The sequence below is a fragment of the Nomascus leucogenys genome, chromosome 22a, assembly GCF_006542625.1.
Source record: "Nomascus leucogenys isolate Asia chromosome 22a, Asia_NLE_v1, whole genome shotgun sequence".
NCBI lineage: Eukaryota > Metazoa > Chordata > Mammalia > Primates > Hylobatidae > Nomascus > Nomascus leucogenys.
Window position 1 is genome coordinate 2,581,312 of NC_044402.1, and position 21,570 is coordinate 2,602,881.

General features: G+C 47.1%; 1 non-coding gene and 1 pseudogene across 1 annotated transcript; both read left to right on the forward strand.

Annotated features, from left to right (window-relative positions):
- Window positions 1–4,084: 4,084 nt before the first annotated feature.
- Window positions 4,085–10,698, forward strand: LOC100594769 (annotated as a pseudogene).
- Window positions 10,699–17,825: 7,127 nt separating this feature from the next.
- On the forward strand, window positions 17,826–17,928 carry LOC115832705. The gene has a single exon (XR_004028216.1). It is a non-coding gene; the product is annotated as a small nucleolar RNA U13 (small nucleolar RNA).
- Window positions 17,929–21,570: the final 3,642 nt, after the last annotated feature.

Consider the following 21,570-nt stretch of genomic DNA (forward strand, 5'->3'; position numbering starts at 1 on the left):
GACAGGCCGCCACCCGGAGTCCCGCCAATCAGCGTGGCCTGAGAAAGCCGGCCCGGCTGTTGTTGCTAGGGGCGACTTGGTCCAGACCCCGCCGCTGGGGCGGTGCAGAGGGCGGGATAGTGCTGGCCGGGTCTTCGCTGACTCCCGCGGGCTGCGAGTTCCTCCTGTCCGGAGCGCGCCGGCAACCCCGAAAGAGCCGAGAAACGGCTCTGGGCGACAGCCGGAGCCCTCCCGCTGAGTTGGCATTTACAGACTACAGGCCTGGGTTGGCTGGATTACAGATCGAGAGCCTACTGTGCGCAAAAGTTGCGGTTGCATCCCTGGGACTGCGCTGCACCGAATGGAGCCCCAGCATTAATTAATGGCAGGGCCGCGGCTACGGGAAGGCGCCGGGCTCTTGCATCCTTAACTGTGACCCGGGCATCAGGCTCTCGCCAACAAACCTTCCTGTCTCCGGATCTGAGCAGCTGCGGGCTGGGCGGGGACCCTGAGGGCAGCAGGCGCCTCTTGCCCTCAAGGAGCTGGTGGTCAGACGGATGACAGACCCGGACCCAGCTAAATGCCATCCGGATGGAAGAGTGCAATAACGAGGGTGGCACAAAGGGGATGGGGTCGGGGGCGAAATGAATCTGTAGAGGCACCCAGGGACCAGTTCCCAAATGCCTGTAGGGGGTTTATAAGCAGGCATTTCTTACAGTCAGTGCGCTGCTGCTGGAAGACTGGAAGCATCTCTGGGTGCCAGCCTCGGGCCAGGCTCGGTAGATGCCTGCAGGCTGGAACACTGGAAATGCTACCTGACCTGGAAGCCTTCCTTGCCCGTTCACCTCTTCACGTGCTCGGTGCCTCTACTCAGCTCCTGGCCAGCGGTGGATGGAATCCATGGGTGCAGGGTCCGAAGAGGGAGAGTAGTGTGAGATGGGGGTGACACGAACTGTTGCCGAGAGTCGAGTCCACCTTGTGGGTTCATGACATTTGTTACCTCATTTAGCCTCAGGGTAACCTTATGAGATGGGCAGAAACACATGTGATCCGAAGTCTAGACAGTTACAGTGACTTGGCTAAAGGACACAGGTTGGTTAGCGACAGAGTTGGGATTCTAACCTAGTTCCCAAAGCTTGGATAATAGGTAAGCCCTTGTAGTGGGTGGCTATGTCATGCTTGCTTTCCCTTTGGTCCGTTGGCATCCCAACTGTCTTGCTATGTTTGAGACATTCCTTGCTCCAAGAAATATATGGTTTTTTTTTTTTTTTTTTTTTTTTGAGACGTAGTTTCGCTCTGTCGCCCAGGCTGGAGTGCAGTGGCGCGATCTCCACTCACTGCAAGCTCCACCTCCTGGGTTCACGCCATTCTCCTGCCTCAGCCTCCCGAGTAGCTGGGACTGCAGGTGCCCACCACCATGCCCGGCTAATTTTTTTGTATTTTTAGTAGAGACGGGGTTTCACCGTGTTAGTCAGGATGGTCTCGATCTCCTGACCTCGTGATCCACCCGCCTCGGCCTCCCAAAGTGCTGGGATTACAGGCGTGAGCCACCGTGCCCAGACTGAACTCCTGGCCTCAAGCAACCCTCTCATCTCTGCCTCCCAAGGTGCTGGGATTACAGGTGTGATCCACTGCGCCCAGCCATCTGGGTGTGTGAATTACAAGCAAAAAAGAAAAGGAGAGGAAGAGAAGAAAGAGTAAAATATTGTTCTGTCCAAAGGACTCCCTGTGGCCCAGAATTATATGCATCTATGGTCTGGAAGGAATAGAGAGGAGGGTTTGGAAGTTGTCCTTGGAAAGCCTTCTTCAATCCCTTTTCATATTTCTTGTTTCCTGTCTTCATATTAAAATAGTTTCTACCTTGGGGCCCCAAGCTGAAAAGATATAACTAAATTTACTAAGGTGTATATGTGCATAAGCAATACTTACTTTCATGGCAAGAAGGAAGGCACCATGAGACGTCAGAAGCTGGAGATAATCTAGCCCTACCACGTGTCCCCGTGGGACAGATGAGAAACTGAGTCTCAAAGAGGTGACATGCCACCTCTGAGCCATTAGGATAGCTACTGCCAAAAAAACAGAAAATAACAAATTTTGGCAAGAACGTGGAGAAATTGGAAACCGTGCACTGTTGGTGGGGATGTAAAATGGTGCAGCTTCTATGGAAAACAGTATTACGCTTCTTGAAAAAAATTAGAAATAGAATTACCATATGATCTAGTAATCCCAGTTCCAGGTAGATACCCAAAAGAATTGAAAACACAGTCTCAAGGAAATATCTGCACACTCATGCTCATGGCAGCATTATTCGCAATAGCTAAAATGTGAAAGCAAACCAAGTGTCCATCCATAGACGAATGGCTGAACAAAATGTGGTATGTCCATACAATGGAATATTATTCAACCTTAAAAAGAGGGGAAATTCTGACATTAGCTACAACATAGATGAACCTTGAGGACATTATGATGAGTGAAATAAGCCAAACACAAAAGGACAAATTCTGTATGATCCCTCTTCTATGAGTTACCTGGAGCAGTCAAATATATTGAGACAGAAAGCAGAATGGTGGTGCCAGTGGGGAGGAGGAAATAGAGAGTTCCTGCTTAATAGGCAGAGTTTCCGTTTGGAAAGAAAAGAGACATGAGGACGGATTGCACAACAGTGTGAATGTACTCAGTGCCACTAAACTGTACACTTAAAAATGGTTAAGATGGGGCCGGGCACGGTGGCTCACGCTTGTAATCCCAGCACTTTGGGAGGCCGAGGCGGGCGGATCACGAGGTCAGGAGATCGAGACCACGGTGAAACCCTGTCTCTACTAAAAATACAAAAAATTAGCCGGGCATGGTGGCGGGCGCTTGTAGTCCCAGCTACTCAGAGAGGCTGAGGCAGGAGAATGGCGTGAACCTGGGAGGCGGAGCTTGCAGTGAGCCGAGATTGCGCCACTGCACTCCAGCCTGGGTGACAGAGCCAGACTCCGTCTCAAAAAAAAAAAAAAAAAATATGGTTAAGATGGTTTTATGTTACATGTTTTTACCACAATTTTATGTATTCATTTTTGAGATAGGGCCTCACTTTGTCATCCAGGCTGGAGTGCAGTGGCACAATCACAGCTCACTGTAGCCTCAACCTTTGGGGCTCAAGTGATCCTCCTGCCTTAGTTTCCCAAGTAGCTGGGTCCACAGGCATGTATCACCATGCCTGGCTAATTTTTTGTATTATTATTTTTTTTTTGTACAGAGGAGGGTTTGCCATTTTGCCCAGGCTGGTCTCAAACTCCTGGCCTCAAGCAATGCTCCCACCTCAGCCTCCCAAAGTGCTGGGATTCCAGGCAGGAGCCACTATACTCAGCCCGCAATTTTAAAAACAAATAAAGAAATGCAGTGAAAGCTTCAGAAGCTTTGTCTGAAGCTGCACAACTAGTTAGAACAGAGCCAGAATGGGGGCCCAAATCTCCCAAACTCCGGCAAAGGCCCCCCATATACACTATCACCAGAAAGTATCTGGGTCCCCGATGGCAGCTTCAAGTACCTGCACTAGCAGTGAGATTGCCATCCTCCTGATTTCTTATGCAAAAAAATAAGCACCTGCTTGTTGCACCCACTACAGTTGGGTTGTGTGTTACTCACCGCCTAGCTTGATCCTAACCAGTACCATCATGCTAAGTGTCACATCTGCTGATCCACAGGCCCATGCTTTCTGCACCACATCGAGTTTGGATGGGCGTGGAAAGGCTGCTGTAGGCTCGTCACCCCATCACAGCCCTCACAAACACAACTCCTCTACCAGAGAGTGGGAACTACTGGGACCCGGGAGCCATTCCTCAGTGTGTGTGTGTGTGTGTGTGTGTGTGTGTGTGTGTATGCAGATATGTTGCAGACCAAGAGCTGAACACTGAGAATATGTAAAGCCACAGAGATGGAGAAAAGCAGAGTGTGATAATTATGAGACACTGGGGTCATCATGCTTGGTGGCAGGGGAAAGAGGAGGGGCCGGGCAGTAGGTGTTCCTGGGACACTCCAGGTAGGCCCCAGATGCTTTGAGTCTTTGGGAAATATGAGGTCCATTTGGACTCCATTCCAGGCTGCTCCCCCTGCATCGGGGATGAGGGCAGACAAGCTGCTGTTCTTTAAATTTACCTCTCCAGTCCCCTTCTTCACTCCGGCGGGGTCCTGTTGCCTTCCGTGAGCCCTGCTTCAAGGCCCAGAAGGCACCCCAGGAATTCTCACTTCCAAGATTGTGTTCCTGGCCGGGCGCAGTGGCTCACGCCTGTAATCCCAGCACTTTGGGAGGCCGAGGCGGGCGGATCACGAGGTCAGGAGATCGAGACCATCCTAGCTAACACGGTGAAACCCCATCTATACTAAAAATACAAAAAATTAGCCCGGCGTGGTGGTGGGCGCCTGTAGTCCCAGCTACTTGAGAGGCTGAGGCAGGAGAATGGCGTGAACCCGGGAGATGGAGCTTGCAGTGAGCTGAGATCGTGCCACTGTACTCCAGCCTGGGCGACAGAGTGAGACTCTGTCTCAAAAAAAAAAAAAAAATCGTGTTCCTGCCATTCACCCACCTGGAAAGGCTCCCCTGCCTGCCCAAAGCCTCCCTGCTGTTACGCAGCCATCCTCTCATCCTGTCCTCATCCTGGGTCCTTGTCCTGGTCCTCGCTTCTTCCCTGAAGACTGTGCAGACCAGCCCCCAGGGTGGCCCACCCCTCCTTGCCTTTTCCTGCCTGAGGTCACAGTACATTTATTGAGCTCCAGCTGTGTACCTGGCACAAGACACCTATGCTAGGACTCCCTAACTCTCCAACGGCCTGTGAGACGTCAATGGGCAAGTGAGAGGCGACTGACTGAGACTCAGGAGGAGCTGTAACTCTTCCAACGTCAGGAGCAAGCAAAGGGAGAGCCAGGACTGGGCTCCAAGGCCGAAACTCTGCAATTGATCCTTTCATACCTGGTCAGTGGAGAGCCCTCGAACCTCCTGTGCTTAGGTCAGTGTGGGGCCCAGTTGAAAACTCAGTAGAGCTGCATCAGTGATTCTCCACCTTCTGGCTTCCGGTACCCCAGCCTTTCCCGATCGCTCTGGATGGAACGCCTCTCGGGAAGAACACGGGCGCCCCTGCCTTCCTAAACACACTATTCTGAAAAGTCATGTCAGCTTTTCCCACCGCTCGAAGGTGTCCTTTTCCCACATCCCTTGCTTCACTGCAGTGTAGAGACGGCCCTGGGGGATGCAGGAGAGAAAGGGCCGTTTGCCCCTGCAGTAATTCTCCAGCTCTTGGATCTGCTGAAGATGATTGATCCCCATCTAGTTCTAGATCAGTCAGTTCCCATCTAGATCCGTCAGTTGCCTCTCATGCACACATACACAGTTGTCATTACCAGATTCTGGTAGCATAGCCCTCTGGAGCCTGCCCTGTCCCGTGAGCCACTCTGCTCTGAGCTGGGGAAACCCACTGTCTGGAACTATATCTAAAGGTCTAGGGAGACCACAGTGGGGAGGGAGAGGAAAGGGCTTTGGAGTTTGAACTCTGGCTATGACCCTGAATGCTGTGGGACCTTGGGCAAGTGACTTCATGTCTCTGAGGCATGGTTTCTGAGCCAGTCAAATGGGAATGGTAATAGCTACCACTCACAGTTGCTCTGGAGGTCCATGGAGAAAATTCCCAGAGAGCACCAGCACAGTAGGTGCAGAGTCCTCCCTTCCAAAGCTCAGAGGACTCACCACCTCCTGGGGGGCTGCCCTTTCCACCTCTCCCCACGAAAGGAGCACAGAGCTCAGAGTCTGTAGAACACAGATCAAGGCTTATTAGGCCACACAGGGTGGGGAGTTAGAGACTCACTCCTCCTCCCCGGTTTCCTCCTCCAGTTTTGCCTACCTCACTGAGTACTGAGCTCATGATAGGAGACATAGAAGCCCTTGGAAAGGGACCCTGCAACACCAGATAAGGTGTTAGTGTTTTTATCATTGCCTCTGCTTTGCAGGCAAGGACTTGGAGATTCAGAAGAGCAAGAGGCTTTCTCAAGCTCACAGACCGAAAGCAGTGCCCTTAGACTCCAGTCTGCTGGCTCTGACACCCACTGGCTGCAAGGCAGGTGGGTGAAAAAGGATAGAGAGAAGGAATAAGTGGGTGAATAGACTACCCCAGCACTCCTGGAGCCTCAGACCTGCCCATTATTGCAGGGTTGACCTATTAAAGTAAGCACATCTCCCAAATACAAACAGGTTTTTCCAAGCTCTGCTTGAGGAAACACCGTTTCCTCCATTCCTTAGGCTGCTGCCCTACCCTTGGAGCCATTTGGGCTTCATTGGCTGGAGTCATGAAAAGCCGCATCGGCCTTTGGTGGCTGCCCCCCTACTCCTCTCTCCTTCCTTTGTTCCTTCCATCCACAGTGTTTATTGAGCACCTACTTTGGGCAAAGCTATGTCTGAAGCATTGAGGACATAGCTATGAATAGAGAAACTTCTTGCCCACTCTCAGGTCACAGGACACACATAGCAGAATTCATGCATAATATAATTTCAGGATAGGAGAACCGTAATTTAAAAATTTAGTCAGGGGAGGGTGATACAGACTAAGCTCTTTGATTTTAATTCAAATTTCTTTCCTTTTTTTTTTTGAGACGGAGTCTTGCTCTGTCACCCAGGCTGGAGTGCAGTGGCGTGATCTCGGCTCACTGCAATCTCCGCCTCCCAGGTTCACACCATTCTCCTGCCTCAGACTCCCGAGTAGCTGGGACTACAGGTGCCTGCCACCATGCCTGGCTAATTTTTTGTATTTTTAGTAGAGACGGGGTTTCACCGTGTTAGCCAGGATGGTCTCGATCTCCTGACCTTGTGATCTGCCTGCCTCGGTCTCCCAAAGTGCTGGGATTACAGGCCTGAGCCACCACGTCTGGCCTCAAATTTCATTTTTTTCTTTTGGTCATCAGTACACATAGTGCAAAATAAAAAGCTGCAAAGGAATACACAGTTAAAGCTTTTAACAGTTTATGTTTTTCAAAAACACCATAAAGAGGGTAAAAATGCAAGTCTCAAACTGGGAGAAGTTATAACTGATAAGGATTTAAATCTATACCATATAAGAAATGTCTATAATTGGCTGGCCACGGTGGCTGACACTTGTAATCCCAGCACTTTGGGAGGCCAGATCACCTGAGATCAGGAGTTCGAGACCAGCCTGCCTGACATGGTGAAACCCCACCTCTACTAAAAATACAAAATTAGCCAGGTGTGGTGGTGCGCACCTGTAATCTCAGCTACTCAGGAGGCTGAGGCAGGAGAATCGCTTGAATCTGGCAGGCAGAGGTTGCAGTGAGCTGAGATCGTGCCATTGCACTCCAGCCTGGGCAAAAAGAGCAAAACTCCATCACAAAGAAAAAAAAGAAAGAAAGAAAGAAAAGAGAGAGAGAGAGAGAAAGAAAGAAAGAAAGATAGATCTATAATTTAATAAGATCAACAACCCAATAGAAATACAGCAAAAGACAACAACAGGCACTTGGGGGTTGATAAATAATAAGAACAAATACTTAAAGTCATCTGTTATTGCAAATGCAAGCTATCTCAGTCCATTTTGGATGCTATAACAAAATACCGTGCCGGGCACGGTGGCTCACGCTTGTAATCCCAGCACTTTGGGAGGCCGAGGCAGGCGGATCACAAGGTCAGGAGATCGAGACCATGGTGAAACCCCGTCTCTACTAAAAATACAAAAAATTAGCCGGGCGTGGTGGCGGGCGCCTGTAGTCCCAGCTACTCAGACAGGCTGAGGCAGGAGAATGGCATGAACCCGGGAGGCAGAGCTTGCAGTGAGCCGAGATCGCGCCACTGCACTCCAGCCTGGGCAACAGAGCGAGACTCCGTCTCAAAAAAAACAAAAAACAAAAAACAGAAAACAAAATACCATAGACTGGGTGGCTTAAAAACAGCAAAAATTTATTCTCCACAATTCTGGAGGCTGGGAAATCCAAGATCAAGGCCCTGGCAGACATGGTGTCTGGTGAGGGCTGGCTTTGTGTTCACAGATGGATAGCCATCATCTCACTGTGTCCTCACATGGCAGAAGGGGTGAATGAGCTCTCTGGGGCTCTTTTCTAGGAGGGATCCACTCTCATGACCTCATTACCTTCCAAAGGCCTCACCTCCCAATACCATCAAACACTGGGGTTTAGTTTTCTTTTTTTGAGACAGAGTCTCACCCTGTGGCTGGAGTACAGTGGGGCTATCATGGATCACTGCAGCCTCAATCTCCCAGGCTCAGGTGATCCTCCCACCTTAGCCTCCCAGGCAGCTAGAACTACAGGCACTTACCACCATGCCCAGCAAATTTTTTTGTATTTTTTGTAGAGACGGGTTTCCACCATGTTGCCCAGGCTGGTCTTGAACTCCTGGGCTCAAGCGATCCTCCAATCTGAGCATCCCAGTGCTGGGTTTACAGGCCTGAGCCACTGTGCCCAGCTGGGGTTTAGTTTTCAACATATGAATTTGGGTGGACACAAATCATCTATAGCGCAAAGACCATAATAAGTTACCATGTACTGGCCACCAGACTGGCAAAAATGAAAAAGTCTGACAATATCAAGTGCTGCTGAGGATATGGAACAATGAGAACTTTTTGTTGTCTTTTAGAGACAGGGTCTCACTCTGTTACCCAGGCTGGAGTGCAATGGCATGATCATAGCTCACTGCAGCCTCAAACTCCTAGGCTCCGGCAATCTTCCTGTCTCAACCTTCAAGTAACTAGCACTATGGGCATGAGCCATCATACCTGGCTAATTTTTTTTTTTTTTTTTTTTTGAGACAGAGTCTCGCTCTGTCGCCCAGGCTGGAGTGCAGTGGCGCGATCTCGGCTCACTGCAAACTCCGCCTCCCGGGTTCATGCCATTCTCCTGCCTCAGCCTCTCTGAGTAGCTGGGACTACAGGCACCCGCCATCACGCCCGGCTAATTTTTTGTATTTTTAATAGAGACGGGGTTTCACCGTGGTCTCGATCTCCTGACCTCGTGATCCGCCCGCCTCGGCCTTCCAAAGTGCTGGGATTACAAGCGTGAGCCACCGCGCCCGGCCTTGCTAATTTTTTTTAAATTATGTTTGGTAGAGACGAGATCTCACTATGTTTCCCAGGCTGGTCTCAAACTCCTGGGCTCGAGCAGTCCTCAGCCTCAGCCTCCCAAAGTGTTGACGTTACAGGCATGAGTTGCTGCCCCTGGCTTCAATGGGAACTCTTAGACCCTGCTTGGGAGTGTAAGTTCAAGGTAAGAGCAGAAAATAAGGAAGCACAATGCAAAGATCACATAATCAACAAAGCCAAAACTTAGTTCTTTGGCAAAAGCCAGTAAAATTGACATTTTGTACAACAATCTGACATTAGCAATTAAAGTTGAAGTTGTGGGGCCCCTACAACTGAGCCGTTCCACCCAAAATATTTGCCCTAAAGAAACTCTCGGCTGGGTGCAGCGGCTCATGCCTGTAATCTCAGCACTTTGGGAGGCCGAGGTGGTGGATGACCTGAGGTCAGCAGTTCAAGACCAGCCTGGCCAACATGGTGAAACTCTTTGCCTACTAAAAATACAAAAAAATTAGCTTGGCGTGGTGGCCCACGCCTGTAATCCCAGCTTCTCGAGAGGCTGAGGCAGAATCACTTGAACCTCAGAGGCGGAGGCTGTGGTGAACCGAGATGGCGCCACTGCACTCCAGCCTGGGTGACAGAGTAAGATTCCATATCAAAAAAAAAAAAAAGAAAAAAGAAAAAAAAGAAAAGAAACTCCCGCTTTCCGCGCTACCCATAGAGGGGTCCATACGGCGTTGTTCTGGATTCCCATCGTAACTTAAAGGGAAACTTGCACAAGGTCCGGAGCCTTTGATGTCCTACAAATGAAGGAGGAGCATGTCCTTAAGTTCCTTGTGGCAGGAACCCACTTAGGTGGCACCAATCTTGACTTCCAGATGGAACAGGACATCTGTAAAAGGAAAAGTGATGGCATCTACACAATAAATCTGTGGAGGACCTGGGAGAAGCTTCTGCTAGCAGCTCATGCCATTGTTGCCATTGAAAACCCTGCTGATGTTAGTGCCATGTCATCCAGGAATACTGGCCAGAGGGCCGTGCTGAAGTTTGCTGCTGCCACTGGAGCCACTCCAATTGCTGGCCGCTTCACTCCTGGAACCTTCACTAACCAGATCCAGGCAGCCTTCCGGGAGCCACAGCTTCTCGTGGTTACTGACCCCAGGGCTGACCACCGGTCGCTCACGGAGGCATCTTATGTTAACCTACCTACCACTGCACGTAACACAGATTCTCCTCTGCACTATGGGGACGTTGCCATCCCATGCGACAACAAAGGAGCTCCCTCACTGGGTTTGATGTGGTGGACGCTGGCTCGGGAAGTTCTGCGCATGCGTGGCACCATTTCCCGTGAACACCCGTGGGAGGTCATGCCTGATCTCTACTTCTACAGAGATCCTGAAGAGATTAAAAAAGAAGAGCAGGCTGCTGCTGAAAAGGCTGTGACCAAAGAGGAATTTCAGGGTGAATGGACTGCTCCAGCTCCTGAGCTGCTACTCAGCCTGAGGTTGCAGACTGGTCTGACGGCGTGCAGGTGCCCTCTGTGCCTATTCAGCAGCTGCCTACTGAAGACTGGAGGGCTCAGCCTGCCACGGAAGACTGGTCTGCAGCTCCCACTGCTCAGGCCACTGAAGGGGTAGGAGCAACCACTGAATAGTCTTAAGCTGCTCTTGCACGGGCTCTTCAGCAACATGGAAATAAGGCTGATGGAAAATAAACATCAGTTTCTAAAAAAAAAAGCCTCTCAAACATATGCACGGGAACATGTATAAGAATAGTCATAGCACTACAGTTCGTTATAGAAACACACTGGAAACAATTCAAATGTCCATTATCTGTATGAATACAGAAAATGGCATATTAGCACAAAGAAATAGTATATAACAGAGAGAATAATTTTTACAGCTACACACAATGTGAATGCATCTCAGTATCATAATATTGAGATATTATTTAAAAAACCAGAGCAATTCTTAGAATACACATAGCATGATTCAGAAATGAAAACGTGCAAAACCAAACAACATACTGTTTAAAGATGCAAACGTATAGAATGAAACTATTGAAAAAAACACAAGGGGATGAAAAACACAAAAATCAGGGTAGTGGTGGCTGGGAACAGTGGCTTACACCTGTAATCCCAACACTTTGGGAGGCTGAGGAGGGCAGATCACTTGAGCCCAGGAGTTTGAGACCAGCCTGGGCAACATGGTGAAACCCCGTCTCTACTAAAAATACAAAAATTAGCAGGGTGTGGTGGCACATGCCTGTAATCCTAGCTACTCGGGAGGCTGAGGCACAAGAATGTCTTGAGCCGGGGAGGCAGAGGTTGCAGTGAGCCGAGATGATGCTACTGCACTCCAGCCTGGGTGACAGAGTGAGACTCCATCTCAAATAAATAAATAAATAATCCTTACTCCATTCTCCCCTGTGGATCTGGTTTTACCTGGGAGTCAGTGCACCAGGGCATAGCTAACAGCAGACCCTCCACTGTTCTGGCCCTCATTATGGATTCCATGCAGGAGGCCGATGGGGGATGGTCACCAGGAGACAGAGATTCTACCCTGACTTTGCATTTGGCTGTCAAGTGGCCTTGCCTATAGCCTTCCTTCCCACCTTGAACTTGAACTTCCTCATCTGAGGATCACAATGGCTCTGACTGTCCATCATTTTCCCCAGCACACATTAGCTGTCATCATTTTTTTTTTTTTTTTTTTTTTTTTGCTGCTAGTATAATTTCAGGTCAAGGACAAGAGCAGAGTTGAAAGAGCAAAACCCTCAAAGGTCTAGCCCTTCATCTTGACAAATCCCTGACCTCACATGGACAGCTCAGCATGGCAAGGCAGCATGTAGCCTGGGAAGTTGTTAGAACAAGATTCTGTTCACTCAGCTCTGCTGCCTCCTCTCCCTCGGATGTGACCTCAGACATGAGCTGGCCAGGGCTGGCCCTCTGAGTCAGCCCTGAGTCCCAACCATACGCCTTCCCCGTGGGGCTGCTGGCCTCAAAGCCTCCTTTAACAAAGAGGGCAGGAGGATGGATGACTCGGCGTGTGTAATATACCCAAGTGCAGATGAATAATTGATGGGTTTGAGTATTAATAAGCAGGAACTGGCTACTTTAGCCAGCAAAGCCATAAAGATATTCTGTTAAAGCAAATCCTCCAATTTACACCTAAGGCAAAAAAACAAAAAACAAAAAAACAAAAAAACAAAACATAAACAACAACACCCCCAAACTTCCTAGGACCCCGGTTTTTAACAGAAACCTACTTGGAAAAGATTCTATTTTTATAAGCATGTTATTTTAAAAATTACAATTTTAGGGTTGAAATGGAAAAGGGACAGTGTGTAAGTGTGTGTGTGTGTGTGTGTGTGTGTGTGTGTGTGATGGTGCCACTGTCTTCCACTCCTCAGGCCTGGCCCTGAGCAGCACACTGTCATTCCTGACTCTGTGTTTTGTTTTGTTTTGTTTTGTTTTGTTTTGAGACGGAGTTTCGCTCTTGTTACCCAGGCTGGGGTGTAGTGTGGCTCAGTCTCGGCTCACTGCAACCTCCACCTCCTGGGTTCAAGTGATTCTCCTGCCTCAGCCTCCTGAGTAACTGGGATTACAGGCACCCGCCACCACACCTGGCTAACTTTTTGTATTTTTAGTAGAGACGGGGTTTCACCATGTTGGCCACGCTGATCTCAAACTCCTGACCTCAGGTGATCCGCCCACCTCAGCCTCCCAAAGTGCTGAGATTACAAGTGTGAACAACCACGCCCAGCCAAAAACAATATAATCATATCAATAGGCACAGAAAAAGCATTTGACAAAATGCAACACCTTTTTTTTTCTGAGACGGAGTTTTTCACTCTTGTTGCCCAGGCTGGAGTGCAGTGGCGGGATTGGTGGGATCCTGGTTCACTGCAACTTCCGCCTCCCAGGTTCAAGCACTTCTCATGCCTCAGCCTCTCAAGCAGCTGCGATTACAGGCACGTGGCATCACGACTGGCTAATTTTTGTATTTTTAGTAAAAACGGGGTTTCACCATGTTACCCAGGTTGGTCTCGAACTACTGGCATCAGGTGATCTGCCTGCCTTGGCCTCTCAAAGTGCTGGGATTACAGGCATGAGCCACCATGCTCAGCCATGCAACACCTTTTTTTAGAGGTAGGGTCTAGCTCTGTTGCCCAGGCTATAGCGCAGTGGCACAGGCATACCTCACTGTAGCCTCGAACTCCTGGGTTCAAGCAACCCTCTTGCCTCAGCTTCCTGAGTAGCTAAGAATACAGCTATGCACTGCCACCACACCTGGCTCATTCTTTTTTTTTTTTTTTTTTTTTTTTGAGACGGAGTCTCACTCTGTCGCCCAGGCTGGAGTGCAGTGGCGCGATCTCGGCTCACTGCAAGCTCCGCCTCCTGGGTTCACACCATTCTCCTGCCTCAGCCTCTCCGAGTAGCTGGGACTACAGGCGCCCGCCACCACGCCTGGCTAATTTTTTTTGTATTTTTAGTAGAGACGGGGTTTCACCGTGGTCTCGATCTCCTGACCTCGTGATCCGCCCGCCTCGGCCTCCCAAAGTGCTGGGATTACAAGCGTGAGCCACCGCGCCTGGCCTGGCTCATTCTTTAAAAACAATTTTTTTAAAATTAGAAATGGGGTCTTGCTATGTTGCCCAGGCTGGTCTTGAACTCTGGGCCTCAAGTATTCTCCAATCTCAGCTTCCCAAAATGCTGAGATTAGAGGTGTGAGCCACCATACCTGGCTCCAAGACAATTTCATGATAAAAAACAAAAAACCACCCTTAACAAACCAGGAATACAAAGTAGCTTTGCATAAAGGGCATCTATGGGCCAGGCGAGGTGGCTCATGCCTGTAATCCCAGCACTTCTAGGAGGCTGAGGTAGGTGCATCACCTGAGGTCAGGAGTTCGAAACCAACCTGGCCAACATGGTGAAACCCTGTCTCCACTGAAAATATAAAAATTAGCTGGGCATGGTGGCGCCCACCTGTAATCCCAGTTACTCGGGAGGCTGAGGCATGAGAATTGCTTGAACTGGGGAGGCAAAGGTTGCAGTGAGCCAAGATCATGCCACTGCACTCCAGCCTGGGTGACAGAGTGAGACTCAGTCTCAAGAAAAAAAAAAAAAAAAAAAAGAAAGGCAAGAAAAGACTGAATGCTTTCTTCCTAAGATCATGAACAAGACAAGGATGTCTGCTCTTGGTGTTTCTACTCAACATTGTACTGGAGGTTCTAGCTAGGGCAATTAGGCAAGAAAATAAAAGGCATTCAGATTGTAAAGGAAAACTATCTCTATTTGCAGATGTCATGATCATGCATAGCATTAAGAGATATACCTAATGTAAATGACGAGTTAATGGGTGCAGCACACCAACATGGCACATGTACACATATGTAACAAACCTGCACATTGTGCACATGTACCCTAGAACTTAAAGTATAATAATAAAAAAAAAATCAAAGAACATGCCCAGGAAAAAAAAAATACTAAGAAATCCGGCCAGGCACGGTGGCTAATGCCTGCACTTTGGGAGGCAAAGGTAGGTGGATCACCTAAGGTCAGGAGCTGGAGACCAGCCTGGCCAACATGGTGAAATCCCATTTCTACTAAAAATACAAAAAAAAAAAAAATTAGCCGGGCATGGTGGTGTGCACTTGTAGTCCCAGCTACTTGGGAGGCTGAGACAGGAGAATCGCTTGAACCCGGGAGGCGGAGGTTGCAGTGAGCCAAGATTGCGCCATCGCACTCCAGCCTGGATGGCAAAGCAAGACTCCGTCTCAAAAAAAAAAAAAAAAAAAAAAGGGAAATACTAAGAAATCCACTAAAAAACTAAGAAATAATGAATGAATTCAGCAAGGTTGCAGGATACAAGATCAATATACAAAAAAATATATATATACACACACACAAATATATGTGTGTGTGTGTGTGTGTGTATATATATTTTGTTTTGTTTTGTTTTTTTAGATGGAGTCTTGCTCTGTTGCCCAGGCGGGAGTGCAGTGGTGCAATCTTGGTTCACTGCAACCTCCACCTCCCAGGTTCAAGGGATTCTCCTGCCTCAGCCTCCCGAGTAGCTGGGATTACAGGCACCTGCCACCACACCTGGCTAATTTTTGTATTTCTACTAGAGTCAGGGTTTCACCATGTTGGCCAGGGTGGTTTTGACTCCTGACCTCAAGGGATCCACGCTCCTTGGCCCCCCAAAGTACTGGGATCACAGGCGTGAGCCATCATACCTGGCCCAATTATATTTCTTTCTTTTTTTTGGGGGGGATGGAGTCTCGCTCTGTAGCCCAGGCTGGAGGACAGTGGCATGAACTTGGCTCACCGCAACCTCTACCCCTCAGGTTCAAGTGATCCTCATGCCTCAGCCTTCCGAATAGCTGGGAGTACAGGTGTGCGCCACCACAAGTGGCTAATTTTTGTATTTTTAGTAGAGACAGGGTTTTACCATGTTGGTCAGGCTGGTCTCAAACTCCTGGCCTCAAGTGATCCACCCACCTCGGCCTTCCGAAGTGCTGGGATTACAGGTGTGAGCCATCATGCCCAACTAAAAATCAGTTATATTTCTATGTAGTGGCAATGAGCAAACTGAAAAAGAAATTTTAAAAAGTTTATAAGGTCATCAAAAGTAATAAAATACATAGAAATAAATTTAACAAAAGAAGTGCACATTTATACTTTAAAACTACAAAATATTGTTGAAAAAATTAAAGACCTAAATATATGGAGAGACACCCATGTTTATGGATCAGAAGGACTTAATATTGATAACATAGCAATGCTTCCTAAATTGATCTACACATTCAATGCAGTCCTTATTAAAATCCCAGTTGACTTCTTTGTGGAAATGGACAATCCGAACACTCGCATGGTAATTCAAGAGACTCAGAATAGCCAAAAGAACCTTGGGAAAAAAAAAAGAACAGAGTTGGAGGATTCACACTTTCTGACTTCAAAACTTACTAGCAAAGCTATAGTAATTAAGACCATGTGGTACCGGCAGAAGGATAAACATATAAGTAACTGGAATAGAATTGAACCCAGACGTAAACCTTCACATTTGCAGTCAACTGATTTTAGAGAAGGTACCAAGGTAACTTTTTTGTTTGTTTGTTTTGTTTTGTTTTGTTTTTTATTGTTTTTGAGATAGAGTCTAGCTCTGTTGCCCAGGCTGGAGTGCAGTGGCACAATCTCAGCTCACCGCAACTTCTGCCTCCCAGGTTCAAGCGATTCTTCTGCCTCAGCCCCCGAGTAGCTGAGATTACAGGAGCCCGCCACCACGCCTGGCTAATTTTTATGTTTTTAGTAGAGACGGGGTTTCATGGTGTTTGCCAGGCTGGTCTCTAACTCCTGATCTTGTTATCTGCCCACCTTGGGCTCCCAAAGTGCTGGTATTACAAGCGTGAGCCACCATGCCCGGCCACCAACGTAATTTAATGGGGGCAAAATGGTGCTGTGACAACTGAATATCCACGTTCAAAAGAATGAATTTGGACTCCTATCTCAAGTCATATACAAAAATTAACTCAAAGTGGATCAAACACCTAAATATGAGACTTAAAATTATGAAACTCTCAGAAAAAAAAGTAGGTGGAGGTCTTCACGACCTTGCATTAGGCAATAGTTTCTTAGCTATGACACAATGCACATACAGCAGCCACAACAAAGTAGATGAAGTGGACATCATCAGAATGAAAAGCTTTTATGCTTCAAAGGAAACTACCAAGAAAGTAAAAAAAGAAGCCACAAAATGGAACAAAAATTTTGCAAATCATAGATCTGTTAAGGGACTTCTATCTAGAATACATAAAGAACTCTTACAACTCAATAATAAAAAGACAAAAAAATTAAAAGTGGATGAAAAATCTGCACAGACATTTCTACAGAGAAGACATACAAATGGCCAATAAGCATATGAAAAGATGTTCAACATTATCAGCCATGAGGGAAATGCCATCTAAACCACAATGAGATCTCACTCCACACCCACGAGAATGTCTCTCATCAAAACACCAGATAATACTATACAGCTGTTGACTGAATATAGAGAAATACACTGCTGGTAAGTATGTCAAATGGTGCAGCCACTTGGGAAAATAGATTAATAGGAATTACAGAAAAAGAGAACAGAGAAAACAGAGGGAAGAAAATTATCAGAGAAATAATAAATAAGGCTTTTCCAAAGCTGAAAAATCACCTCCAGTGACCAACCCAATGAGTGAAATTTCTTTTTTTTTTCTTCTTCTTCTTCTTCTTTTTTTTTTTTTTTTTTTGAGACAGAGTCTTGCTCTGTTGCCCAGACTGGAGTGCTGTGGCACAATCTCAGCTCACTGCAACCTCCACCTCCCGGGTTCAAGCGATTCTCCTGCCTCAGCCTCTCAAGTAGCTGGGACTACAGGCACCCGCCACCACGCCTGGCTAATTTTTGTATTTTTACTAGAGACGGGGTTTCACTGTGTTAGCCAGGATGGTCTCGATCTCCTGACCTCATGATCTGTCCGCCTCAGCCTCCCAAAGTGCTGGGATTACAGGTGTGAGCCACCACGCCTGGCCCCAGTGAGTGAAATTTCATGACATCAAGGACAAAGAGAAAGCTGGGAGCTCTGCTTTCTGCAAAGACAGCTTACTTGGCACTCTGAGTGGCAAGCAGTGTGATTAGACCTTGGGTAGAGGATGCTCTCTGAGTAGTTTCTGGTCTCACGTTCTAAGAAAGGCCCTCCTTGTATTGTTGGGAAGGGAAAGTTAAGATGTTGCTTAAATTAAAAATTTTGATCCTTTTGTAGTTCATGAGTGTGCTGATTGGGTGTTCATGAACACGTGTGAGATGTGCCACTTTTAAACTTCGTTAGGATGTTGACACATTACCTTCTGATGTGAAAAAAATTAGATTTTGCTAAATTAAATATGCATGGTAAAACTTCAAGGGCAACCATTAAAAGAATGGAAATGGAATGTATACATTCCAAAACAGACAAGAGAATAAACTAGAATGGGAAAATAAGCATACCATCAAACAAAATACCACCAATCAGTCCCCCCAAAAAAGGCAGGAAAGGAGAAGAAACATAAAATTCAGAAAAAATATAAATAACATTGTAAAAACTCAAATATTTAGTAATTATAATAAAATCGAATAAAACTTATCAGTTAAAAGAGTAGGAAGCTGGGCATGGTGGCTCATGCCTGTAATCCTAGCATTTTGGGAGGCTGAGGTGACGGGATCACTTGAGCCCAGGAGTTTGAGACCAGCCTGGGCAACATAGTGAAACCTCGTCTCTATTTAAAATTAAAAAAAAAAAAAAAAAAAGACTAGGAGACTGACTATCTTATTGAATTTTTTTAAAAAATCAAAATCCAAGGCTGGGCATAATAGCTCATTCCTGTAATCCCAACACTTTGGAAAGCCAAGGTGGGGGAATCACTTGGGCTCAGGAGTTTAAGACCAGCCTGAGCAACATGGTAAAAACCTGTCTCTACAAAAAATTAAATAATTAGCCAGGCACGGTGGCACGTGCCTGTAGTCCCAGTTACTTGGGAGGCTGAGGTGGGAGGATCAATTGAGCCTGGGAGGTTGAGGCTGCAGTGGGCAATGTTCACACCACTGCCCTCCAGCCTGGGTGACAGAGTGAAATCCTGTCTCAAAAAACAAAACAAAACAGGCCAGGCATGCTGACTCACGCCTGTAATCCCAGCACTTTGGGAGGCCGAGGTGGGCGGATCACAAGGTCAGGAGTTTGAGACCAGCCTGGCCAACATAGTGAAACCCTGTCTCTACTAAAAATACAAAAATTAGCCAGGTGTGGTGGTGGGCGCCTGAAGTCCCAGCTGCTCGGGAGGCTGAGGTGGGAGAATCACTTGAACCCAGGAGGCAGAGGTTGCAGTGAGCTGAGATGATGCCACTGAACTCTAGCCTGGGTGACAGAGTGAGACTCCATCTCAAAAAAAAAAAAAAAAACCAAAAAAAACCCCGAAAAATAAAAATAAAAATTCAGCTATATGCTGTTATAAGAGACACATTAAGCCCTAAGGACACAGAAAAGCTGAAATAAAAAGATGGAAAAGGATAGGCCAAGCAAATACTAATAAAAAGAAAACTGTTGTAACCATATTAATATCACACAAAATAGGTTTTAAGACAAAATGCACTGTTAGAAATAAAGTGTGTCACTATATAATAATAAAATGTTTAATTTACCAGGGTGATACAATAACTTAAAACTTGTATGCATCTAATAAAATAGCTTCAAAATATATAAAGCAGGGGCCGGGTGTAATCCCAGCACTTTGGGAGGCCAAGGCAGGCAGATCACGAGGTCAAGAGATCAAGACCATCCTGGCCAACATGGTGAAACCCCATCCCTACTAAAAATAGAAAAATTAGCTGGGTGTGTGGCACACACCTGTAACCCCAGCTACTCGGGAGGCTGAGGCAGGAGAATCGCTTGAACCCGGGAGGTCGAGGTTGCAGTGAACCGAGATCGTGCCACTGCACTCCAGCCTGGCGACAGAGCAAGACTCCATCTCAAAAAAAAAAAAAAAAAAGAAAAGAAAAAAGAAAAAAGATATAGCAAACATTGCCAGAACTATGGAGGACATACTGACAAACATGAAAGATTTTAATAACTCCTTCAATTGTTGGGAAATCAAACATACAAAAATCATTAAAGATACTGATTGTTTGAACAATACCGTTTATAAGCTTGATGTAATGGACATATACATAACTTTTTTTTGTTTGTTTTTGAGACGGAGTCTCGCTCTGTTGCCCAGGCTGGAGTGAAACGGTACGATATTCACTCACTGCAAGCTCCGCCCCCCCAGTTCAAGCCATTCTCCTGCCTCAGCCTCCCGAGTAGCTGGGACTACAGGCGCCCGCCACCACACCTGGCTAATTTTTTTGTATTTTTAGTAGAGACGGGGTTTCACAGTGTTTGCCAGGTTGGTCTCGATCTCCTGACCTCATGATCTGCCCACCTCAGCCTCCCAAAGTGCTGGGATTACAGGCGTGAGCCGCTGCGCCCGGCCCATATACATAACTCTTGATCAACAATTAAGGACTACATATTTTTCTGAACCACACATGAAACATTTTAAAAAAATGGGTCATGCCAGGCACAGTGGTGCATGCTTATAGTTCCAGCTACTGGGGAGGCTGAGGTGGGATATATTACTTGAGCCCGGGAGTTTGAGATCAACCTGGGCAACATAGCAAGACCTCATCTCTTAAAAAAAAATCATGTATTGGGCCATGAAGAAAGTCTTAAACCACTTTCAGAACAGATATCATAAGGCCACATTCTCTGACCATAAAGCAATTAAAGAGTCAAAGATAATAAAAGAATCCCACAAATTTGAACACACACACACACACACACACACACACACACACACACACACCACGCCAATAATTTATGGCCAAAGAAATCAAGAAGAGGCCGGGCGCGGTGGCTCACACCTGTAATCCCAGCACTTTGGGAGGCCAAGGCGGGCGGATCACGAGGTCAGGAGATTGAGACCAGCCTGGCTAACACGGTGAAACCCCGTCTCTACTAAAAATACAAAAAATTAGCTGGGCGAGGTGGCGGGCGCCTGTAGTCCCAGCTACTCAGGAGGCTGAGGCAGGAGAATGGCATGAACCCCACGGGGCGGAGCCTGCAGTGAGCCGAAAATGCGCCACTGCACTCCAGCCTGGGCGACGGCAAGACTCCATCTCAAAAAAAAAAAAAAAAGAAATCAAGAAGAAAATAACAAAGTTAGAAAAATAAAAAAAGTTAATAATAAAAATTTTATTATACACATTAAAACTTGTGGGATACAACAAACGCAGTATTTACAGAGAAAATTATAGCCTTTATGCTTAAATAAGAAGAGAAGGGCTAAACATTAATAAGGTATGTGTTCATATTGTGTAGTTAGAAAAAGAACACATCCTGGCAGGGTGCGGTGGCTCACACCTGTAATTCCAGCACTTTGGGAGGCTGAGGCGGGTGGATCACAAGGTCAGGAGATCGAGACCATCCTAGCTAACACAGTGAAACCCTGTCTCTACTAAAAATACAAAAAAATTAGCCGGGCATGGTGGCAGGTGCCTGTAGTCCCAGCTACTCGGGAGGCTGAGGCAGGAGAATGGCGTGAACCCGGGAGGTGGAGCTTGCAGTGAGCCAAGATCGTGCCACTGCACTCCAACCTGGGTGACAGAGCGAGACTCTGTCTCAAAAAAAAAAAAAAGAAAAGAAAAAGAACACATCCTGAGATGTGACAGAGTTAAAAATAATAATAATAAAGAAAAAGAACGCAGGCCAGGAGCGGTGGCTCATGCCTGTAATGCCAGCACTTTGAGAGGCTGAGGCGAGCGGATCATGAGGTCAGGAGATCGAGACCATCCTGGCTAACACGATGAAATCCCATCTCTACTAAAAATACAAAAAATTAGCCGGGCGTGGTGGCGGGCGCCTGTAATCCCAGCTACTCGGGAGGCTGAGGCAGGAGAATGGCGTGAACCTGGGAGGTGGAGCT